This window comes from Sus scrofa, chromosome 10 (assembly GCF_054392235.1).
Source record: "Sus scrofa isolate SSC_HxYL_T2T_F1_AM1 chromosome 10, Sscrofa_HxYL_maternal_Yorkshire_Landrace_v2.0, whole genome shotgun sequence".
Lineage (NCBI taxonomy): Eukaryota > Metazoa > Chordata > Mammalia > Artiodactyla > Suidae > Sus > Sus scrofa.
This window is the reverse complement of record NC_139392.1, coordinates 40605553-40615000: the sequence shown is the minus strand read 5'-3', so window position 1 is coordinate 40615000 and position 9448 is coordinate 40605553.

Sequence of the window (9448 nt, the reverse complement as noted above, 5' to 3'; positions counted from 1 at the left end):
CTGGCACACAGTGAGGGAGACCCATGACAAGGGGTCCACCTGAGCCCCTCCCGGGGAGGGGACACAAGCTTCCCCTGCCTTACCGTCTCGACCCCCTCCCCTGAGCTTTAGGAAGCTGCTCGTGGGGCACGCCACCACCACAGTGGGGACCCGAGGGGACTCACCGCTGGGAGAGGAAAACGACACCACCGCTCGGCCTCGGGCATCTGACAGGCAACCCGGAGTACTCCAGGGGCACCACAGAGGACCAGGGGAGGCACGCTCACGCACCCGCAGGGATGCGAAGCATGGCAGCGAGGGAGGCCTCCCCCCCACTTTGGGGAGGGACCGCTCGCAAGGCACACGCCAAGGCGGCAAAGCGAGAATGCCTGCTGCGTCCCAAAGGACCCAGGCCCCCCCCCCCCGACTGACACCCGAAGGCAGCAGGGCGGGAGACCAGAGGTCAGGCTGGAGGCCGCACCCCTGCCTTCCCCCACACCACCCGCAGGTGGGGGAGGAGCAGCGAGGGGCCCGCGACAGAATGAGAGGCGCGGCCCAGCTCACCATGAGCGGCCGTCCCTCATCTGGCGCGGCTTAAGCCCAAGCCCAGGAGAGCGCCACATCACCACATCGATCAGTCCTGGCAGAGCCAGGGAAGAGCCCAGAAGAGGGGAGGGAGGGCCAGCAAAGACAATCACCACGGGGGCCTGCTTCAGCTTCACCGGCACCCCCTCCTCCTCCTCCTCCTCCCCTTCCTCTCTCAGGGGAGAGACAGCGGCTGACAACCCCGGGAGGGAGAACGCCTGACACGTGGCACGGAGCCAACAGGGTGGGGTTGTCCCAGCCGAGCCGCCGGGTGCCCGCAGCAGGGAGGCACACAGGGTAGAAGACCCCACAGGGCCACGCGCCCTGCCGCCCTCGGGTCAGCCAGAGACCGGAGGAGACACCGCAGCACGGGCCAGCTGGATGCACAAGTGAGAGCCGGCGCACAGGCCCAGGCGAGCGGCCCCCACGCGGGGTGCAAAGGGCAGGGTCAGGCCTTGGACAGCAGCCGAAAGCCCAAAGCCCCCCACGTGCATCCAGAGGCCCAAGGTCTCCAGCGACAGGCGCTGAAGAGGATCGTGTCAGCATCTACCTGGTGACAGAAAAGGCGTATTTCGGCCGCGAAAAATGTCCATGCCCAGCAGCGGGGCCCACCCACAGGACGTGGGGGTATCCCCGGAACCCCCATCCGGACACTTGTCCCCCAGCCCTGCCCTAGAGTCGCCAGACCCAGCGCTCTCAGAGCCATCTGGTCGACCCGGGGAGCGTGACCGCAAGGAAGGGACAGGGACATGAAGGAGGTGGAGCCGGCCGGCCAGCCGGGGAAGCCCTTCCCGGCTTGCCCACGCGGGCAGGTATCGGTCTGTCCGGAGCTCCAGACGGGGACTTGGCTCCCCCAAAATCCAGGACACACCATCCAGCTCAGGCCGGTCCCCACCTCCCGACCGATCGACCGACCGACAGGGAAACACTCCGAGGGCGGGGGGCGGGAAATGAGAGCGTGGGAAACGAAGTCTTGTCCAACGACCGGGACCCTACATGGGCACGCCTCAGGCCCAGGTGCACCCTTCCCGGCCACACCCGGGAGCAGGGGGCCGGCGGGGTACCGTCCACCGTCTCCGGATCCATCAGGACTTGGAAAAAAAAATGTTTCCACGGAGGCGCCTCCGACGAACGGACCCCGCGAAGGAAGGCGCCGGGGCCCGAGCCACCCTTTCCGCTCCACCCCTCACGTCTTGTGCCGGTCTAGACCTCGTGAGTACGACTCCGCACGGGCCGGCGGTAGCCATCAGTCGGGGGGCAGGCGGGGAGGGGCCCATGCCGGCATGACGACCGGGAAACAAGCGTGCCGGCCACCGAGCCTGTCGCGCCCTCCAACGCCCTCAGCGCACAACCCGGGCCGCTCCTCACTTCGGGGATGAGAGGCTGGAGGGACCGCAGGCGGGAGTCATTCACGCTCCAAAGGGCGACCCGGGACAAGGCCAGGCCACCCGAGCACAGGCAGTCCCGGGCGCCGCACACCCTCTCCCCTCGCTAGGGAGGCGGCCCGGCCCAGGCCTGGTCGGTCCCCGGGGCCGGAGCGGCAAGAGCGGATGCTGGTCGACCCGGCCAGGCGGCCCCAGAGCCTGCCTGGGGAGCGCGGTGACAGTCACTCCCTCACAGGCCTGCAGGCCCAATCTCCGGTGAGAGAGGGACACTCCCAGGCCTCTGAGCCACCGGAGCTGTCGCCGCCAGTGTCGCCAGCCTCCCGGAACTCTGACTCAGGCCGGATGGCTGAGTCACATCCCTCGCGAAGGTCCCCAAAGCTGCAGAGGGAAGGGACGATATAAAAGCGGACACTAGATGGCACGCGACAACCGCCACCAACGTCACCGGGACAGATCCGGAAGGCCGGCCGGCCGGCGGCGACACAACGACACAGCGCCGGCCACCCAAATGCCCGAGCTCTTCCCGGGGCCGAGGCGCCAGGCGTCCTGCACGACCGCGAAGCTTGCCTCGCGGAGCTGCCTCCTGGCAAGGCACTGCGTGGCGTGATGGCAGCAGATGGAAAGAGGGGGGCGGCGGCGGCGGCGGCGGCGGCGGCGGCGGCGGCGGCGGCGGGGAAGGAGCTGGGAAGAGGTTCTCGCTGTTGCCTAGAAGGAGCCGCGCTCGCTCCCCCAAGCATGTCCCTTCCTGGGCTTGGGAATTCCAGAGAGAAGCCGGCGCGGTGAGGGTGGCACTAGCGAGAGAGATCTCAGGTTCCCCTCCACCTTCTCTTCTCTCCCCCACCCCCACCCCACCTCCCTGCACGGAGCTGGAGGAGGGAGGGAGAGAGGGAGGGTGGGAGGGTAGGCGGGGACTGGCAAAAACGAAACCGGGCAAGCTCTCGGAGAACGACAACGCAGGAGTCGGTTTACCTGCCACCCTTACCGACGGAGACGGTCTGTCAAAAGCAGACAAGCAAAGCCCAGAAGCTTAGGAAGGGAGAGAAGGATACAGTCGATCCTAGGAAAGTGGAAATGAAAATCTCTCTCTGCATAGACTGAGACAAAGTCCAAAGAGAACAAATGGCTGCCTGGGGCAAATGCTCTGGTGGTCAGGTCATAGAAACATGGATTTCAGCATGACTGACCAACCACAATGGAGGGAAAGTACAACGCAACACTATGAGTGTGTGTGTGTGTTGGGGGGGGGGGGTGAACTGAAATCTCATCCAAAACAAAACAAAACAAAACAAAAAAAGGAAAACAACCCCCCCCCAAAAAAAACCCAAAAAACAACAACAGAAGAAGAAGAAGAAGAAGGAAGCCCACGACCAACAGGGTCAAGGCTCCTGCTTTCTCAACGCGGTGGCTCTGGTTGCCCCTGTGTGGTGCAGGTTCCATCTCTGCCTCAGGAAAAACTTCCACTTGCTGCCCGTGGGTGTGGCCAAAAAGTAAAACATAAAGCTGAAACGGGAGGGAGAGGGGGTGGAGAAAACCCGAAACAAACAATAAACTTTGCAAGTCTCAGGATTGCCATCCTGGGGTAGTGGAAACAAATCCGACCAGGAACCATGAGGTTGCAGGTTTGATCCCTGGCTCACTTGTTGGGTTAAGGATCTGGCATTGCCGTGAGCTGTGGTGTCCGTCACAGACGCGGCTCGGATCCCGCGTGGCTGTGCCTGTGGTGTAGGCCGGCAGGTAAGGCTCCGAATTGACCCCTAGCCTGGGAACCTCCATGTGCTGCGGGTGTGGCTCCCCCCCAAAAAAAACCAGAAAGAGAGAGAGAGAGAGAGAGAGAGAGAGAAAGAAAGAAAGAAAGAAAGAAAGAAAGAAAGAAAGAAAGAAAGAAAGAAAGAAAGAAAGAGAAAGAAAGAAAGGAAGGAAAGAGAAAGATAGAGAGAGAGAAAGAAAGAAAGAAAGAAAGAAAGAAAGAAAGAAAGAAAGAAAGAAAGAAAGAAAGAAAGAAAGAAAAAGAAAGGAGAAAGAAAGGAAGAAAGGAAGGAAGGAAAGAGAAAGAAAGAAAGAAAAGAAAAAGAAAGAGAGAGAGAGAAAAGAAAGAAAGGAAGAAAGGAAGGAAGGAAAGAAAAAGAAGGAAAAAGAAATCCATCTTGGAGTTCCCGCTGTGCCTAGGTCACAGCTGAGCCTCAAGTTCGATCCCTGGCACAGGAAAGGCAGTGCAGCAGGAAAAAAAAAAAAAAAAAAAAAAAAGAACAACTCCATCTTGCTGGTTGGGCAGGGGAGATGCAATTGCCGGATGACATTCCACAACTCTGCCAAACTGGCAAAACCACGACGCACTTAGTACAGGAGTCATTGAAGACATGGATGTGAAAGCATCTTCTTGCTATCGATTCATTTCCCACAATCCCAGGAAGAGCCATTGGAACAGGGCTCCCATTCCTGGCACGATATCTTTTCTAGGTGTGGGTGGATGCATCTTTTCTCATGGTTGTTTTCCTTTTGACCAAACTTAACTTCAGCCTCCACCATGTCATCTTTTGGGCTCTCAAGCCTGCCATGAGAATATGGTCACCAAAGTCCTCGCCCAGAGGCACCTTTGCCCAGCACCAGTGCCGCCGTCTCCCCCCACCTCCTCCTCCTCCTCCTCCTCCTCCAACCCCCGCCAAGCACCCCACCCCCCACCCCGCTTTGTATTGTTCAGCTGTCTTGCACTGGTCTCTCACACGGTGGCGGTGTGGTCCTACGCATGTCTCCCAACCACATTCAAGTGGACTTCCGGGATCATCATTTTCTGTTTCCTAACTGCACTTTCGTCGTTCTTAGGAGGTTTGCTTCCCTCCCCGCCTCCCCCCCACCCCCCGCGCGCGCGCGCGCGCCCACGCTTGGTGTTGAATCGGAGCTGCATCTGCTAGCCTGAGCCACAGCCACAGCAACGGCGGGATCCGAGCCACATCTGAGACCTTATGCCACAGCTCGCGGAAAAATGCCAGATCCTTAAACCCCTGAGCGAGGCCAGGGATCAAACCTGCCACCTCGTGATTCCTAGTCCGATTCGTTTCTGCCCCGCCATGACAGGAATTCCTTCCTGTGTTCTTTTGGGTCATGGTTGTTTCCAGCTCCACAGAATTCCTCCCCGTGCTCATGTGACATCTGGGATGTGGCGGGGGGCGGGCCGCAAGGTTTTGTTCCCCTACAGTCATGCCTTGAAAAAAGTCTTGTACAACGTTTCACAGTCCAGATCCAGAAGCTGAATCCGCAGCCGGTTCCATCTCATGAAACCGATCTCCCAGCCCAGGAAAACCAAAGGTCGTGGTTGGAGCCCGTGATAAACCCCAGGTCTGAGTCCCGAGCACTGCTGCTCAGGGAAGATTTCGAGGTGTCAGGGTCCAAGGATCCTCCTGGGCACTTGGAAATGTCTCCGATGTGTGCAGGCAGGCATGAGGATGAGAAGGGGCTAAAGAGGGGCAGAGGGTGGTGATCTCTTGTCGGTGGATGTCAAGGGTTGGCGCTTCCTTTTGTGGATCTCCCGGAAAAGTCAAATGTGGGAGAAAAACTGGACCCGTGAGTTCGAGGAGAGGGATGGCCAGAGAAAACCAGAAGAATTCCATCTGCCGACCATTGGGTAGGTAGGAGGGCAAAAACCGAAACCTCAAGCATGAGATGAACAGAACCACATGCTTCTAGCCATCCATAAACCCCGTAAGATAAGATCGTTTCTGCTGAGATACCCTCTCCCTCCCCCCACCCACCCAGGGCGAAGGATCCCTGGGTGGTGGCAGAGGGGTGGGCATGGAACTTCCACAGGCCCTGGGGACACACCCCACCCCACCCCCAAGAAACCCCTAGAAGCTTGGAATTCTGATGTCTGTGGTGTGATGACCATAAACACTGGCTTTTGTGCCATGTCTGCTAGAAGATATGGTTTCCATGACAAATAAAGTGATTTTTAGCAAGTTTTTCTCCACTTGAGATGTATTGAAAATACGTCTTCATTCAGGGGGAGGTAGGTGTAGGTGACAGACGTGGCCACTCAGCTCAGATCGGGTGATCTGGCAGGGCATAGCTCTGGCTGAGGTGCAGGCCAGCAGCTACAGCTCCGATTCTTCAACCCCTAGCCCAGGGAACTTCCATATCCCGAGGGTGCACTCCTAAAAAACAAAAAACAAAATGAACAACACACAAAGAGGGAGCATCTCATCGATGGCAGACCAAATTCCAATGTATATGTATATGTGTACATAGGTATGTACGTATGGATGTGTGTGTGTATGTGTATATTATCGAGAGAGAGAGAGAGAGAGAGAGAGAGAGAGAGAGGATTTTTTAGAGCCATAACTGTGGCATACGGAAGTTCCCAAACCAGGGGTCGAACCGGCATACATGGATACTAGTCGGGTTTGTTACCACTGAGCCACAACAGGAACTCCCCACATTCCAATATTTAATGAGAAAATACATTTTTGATGCTTTAGGCAACCCTGCAAACACCCTTATTTAAGTGACTGGACTTAACAAAAAGGAATCCCTAGCACCTAGTAACAGAGCAAAGATAAAGAAGCACAAGGCAGGAATTCCCGTTGTGGCTCGGTGGAAACGAACCCGACTAGCATTGACCCCTAACCTGGGAACCTACAAAATGGCACATGTGAAGCCCTAAAAGAAGACTACACACACACACACACACACACACACACACACACACACACACACACACACACACACACACACACACGGCACAGACAGATGCGAAAGGAAAAGAAAAGGAAGGAAAAAAGAAAAGGGAAGAAAGAGAGAAATGAACAGGCAGAACAAGCCATTGTGAATGATCTCTAGGGACAGGTATTTTTCTCCAAGCATAATTTTATTTTTCCCCAAGTGATACCAGACCTCTCTCTCTCTCTCTCTCACACACACACACACACACACACACACACACACACACACTCTCCCTCTCTCTCTCTCTTTGAAAAAATTTATGTATTTAGTGGAGTTCCCATTGTGACTCAGCAGGTAGGAATCTGAGTAGCATCCATGAGAGTGCTGGTTTGATCCCTGGCCTCGCTCAGTGGGTGAAAGATCTGGCATTGCCCTGAACTGTGGTGTAGGTTGCAGACACAGATCGGACCTGGTGTTGCTGTGTCTGTGGTGTAGGCCAGTGGCTCAAGCTCTGATTCCCTAGCCTGGGAACCTCCGTGTGCCGTGAGTGCCACCCGAAGAAAGCAAGGGGAAAAAAAAAAAAAAAAGAAACATAAAAACCTGGATTGGGGAGATCCCATTGTGGCTCATTGGTAACAAAGCTGAGGAGCACCCACGAGGATGCAGATTCGATCCTGGGGTGGGGGGGGGGGGTGCTGGTGCTGGTGGTGCTGAGGTGTGTGCGTGTGGGGTGATAAATAGGTTACCTCTGGCTTCTGGGGGGTGAGAGTCAGCATGCTTTTCCTGCACCTGCTGCTCCTGGGCAATTATTTAGTTTTGGTTTCTTGTTCCTTTGTTTTTGTGGTCCTGCATTGTGGTGAGTACTGGTGTAAGTGGCAGGTTCCTATTTGATCCGACATTTCTTTGGCTCTGGTGTCGGTTGACAGCCATGGTCATGACTGGTGGTGGTTGTTAAGTCTCCAGGAGTTCCACGCAACATTCTGATTGTCTTTCTTCCTTGGGCTTTGGCTGCAGCCTCCCCCCCCCCCCTCCCCCCATCATATGGAGGTTCCCGGGCTAGGGGCCGAATCAGACCTACAACTGCTGGGGTGTATGCCACAGTCACAAGCACCATCAGATCCAAGCTGCGTCTGCAACCTACACCGCAGCGCAAGGTGATGCCACCAGATCCTAAACCCACTGTGGAAGGCCTGGGATCGAACCTGCAACCTCATGGTTCCTGGTTGGATTCCTTTCCACTATTCCACGACGGGAACTCCTGGGCTTTGGCTTTTGACAGGTGGAGGGACACAGCTTTCTGAAACGGTGGGGCCAGGGCAAGGCATAGAAACATAAGATGGATGTGAGCCTGCGCCTATTCTTTTCTCGTGTGCTGGGAAGATAAGGTGGCTCTTGCCAGCTGGGATTTCATTTCCCCACAAACGATCAGGCTCTTAAGGTATCAGGCAGGGAAGAGGGAGAGTCAGAGTTCCCATTGTGGCTCAGTGGTTAATGAATCTGACTAGGAACCATGAGGTTGCAGGTTCCATCCCTGGCCTTGCTCAGTGGGTTAAGGATCCAGCATTGCCGTGAGCTGTGGTGCAGGTTGCAGACGTGGCTCAGATCCCGCGTTGCTGTGGGTCTGGTGCAGGCCAGCGGCTACAGCTCCGATTGGACCCCTGGCAGGGGAACTTCCATATGCCGCAGGAGCGGCCCTAGAAAAGGCAAAAAGCCGAAGGAAGGGGGGGGGGGGGGGACAGAAGAAGAGTGAGAATCAGGGTCGGAAGAACATGGGGAAATCGGTGCTAGGTGCCTGGGTGTGTGAGTTCACACGGAATGCTAGCCCAGACCCCTGGCCAGCCACATTTGGGGTATCTATCAACTTGACTCTCCACTCTCCAGCTCACCTGGGTGGTGCTGCCCTGCCCTGCCCTGCTCATGTAAGACCTGGCTCCTCCAGGGATGGCTTTGCACCAGAGGGAGACGGGGCAAAGTCACTGAGCTTAAGGTAATTTCTCCAAGAGAGACTCTGGGAGAAGGAGACCAGCTGGATTTCTGTGTGTTCATTTTTCTTCCTGTCTGCTTGTTTGGTGCAGGCCAGTCCATGTGCCGAGACATTCAGAAACTCTGTACTAGCTGAGACTCAGACCTTGTTCCGAAATAAGCAAAGGGACTTTGAGCTGGGATCACTCCCTGACAAGTAGCTAGCAAAGAAGTTTCCCTTAGCTCTCAGGCCCCATCCCTGCCCTCAGGCGGGTGGGTGTGGGGAGGGGGTGGGGGGGGAGGGGAGGGGCTCGTTCAGGCAGGCAGGCAAGCAGGCAGGCAGGCAGGCAGGCAGGCAGGCAGGCAGGCATGCAGGCAGGCGCTGGTTCATTAGTCCCGCACCCCCCCACTCCCGGCCCCAGCTGCCCGCCCCACCCCCCACCCCCGGCCGCCATCCCTGCTGCGCCGCCTCTCGCTTCCCAAATCGCCTGGACTCACGCCCGGGAAGGGGGGGAGGGGAGATCAGGAAGATCCAGGCCTCAGGGCCTGGGTTCAATCACTTCATTCAAATGCAGAAACTCTCCAGTCAAGTCAGAGGTGGTGACTTTTCCTGGAGCTTCTCTTTAGGGAAAGTGTTTTTTTTCCCCCCTTTCCCCAATTTCCCTACCCTCAGGCTGCCCCTCGCAGACTGCATGGAGGGGGGTGGGGGAGGATGTGTGCACGAAACTCGCCTCGTGTCAGGCCAAAGGAGCCCCCGCCATTTCCCAACCCGGGAAACCCCGCAAAACTTCTGGAGCATGTTGGCCTTGGTGTGGGAATGGACATCTTCACTTGCCATCTTCCTTTGCACGAGGAGGAGATTTTCATCTCCTGCTGTCTGGGGG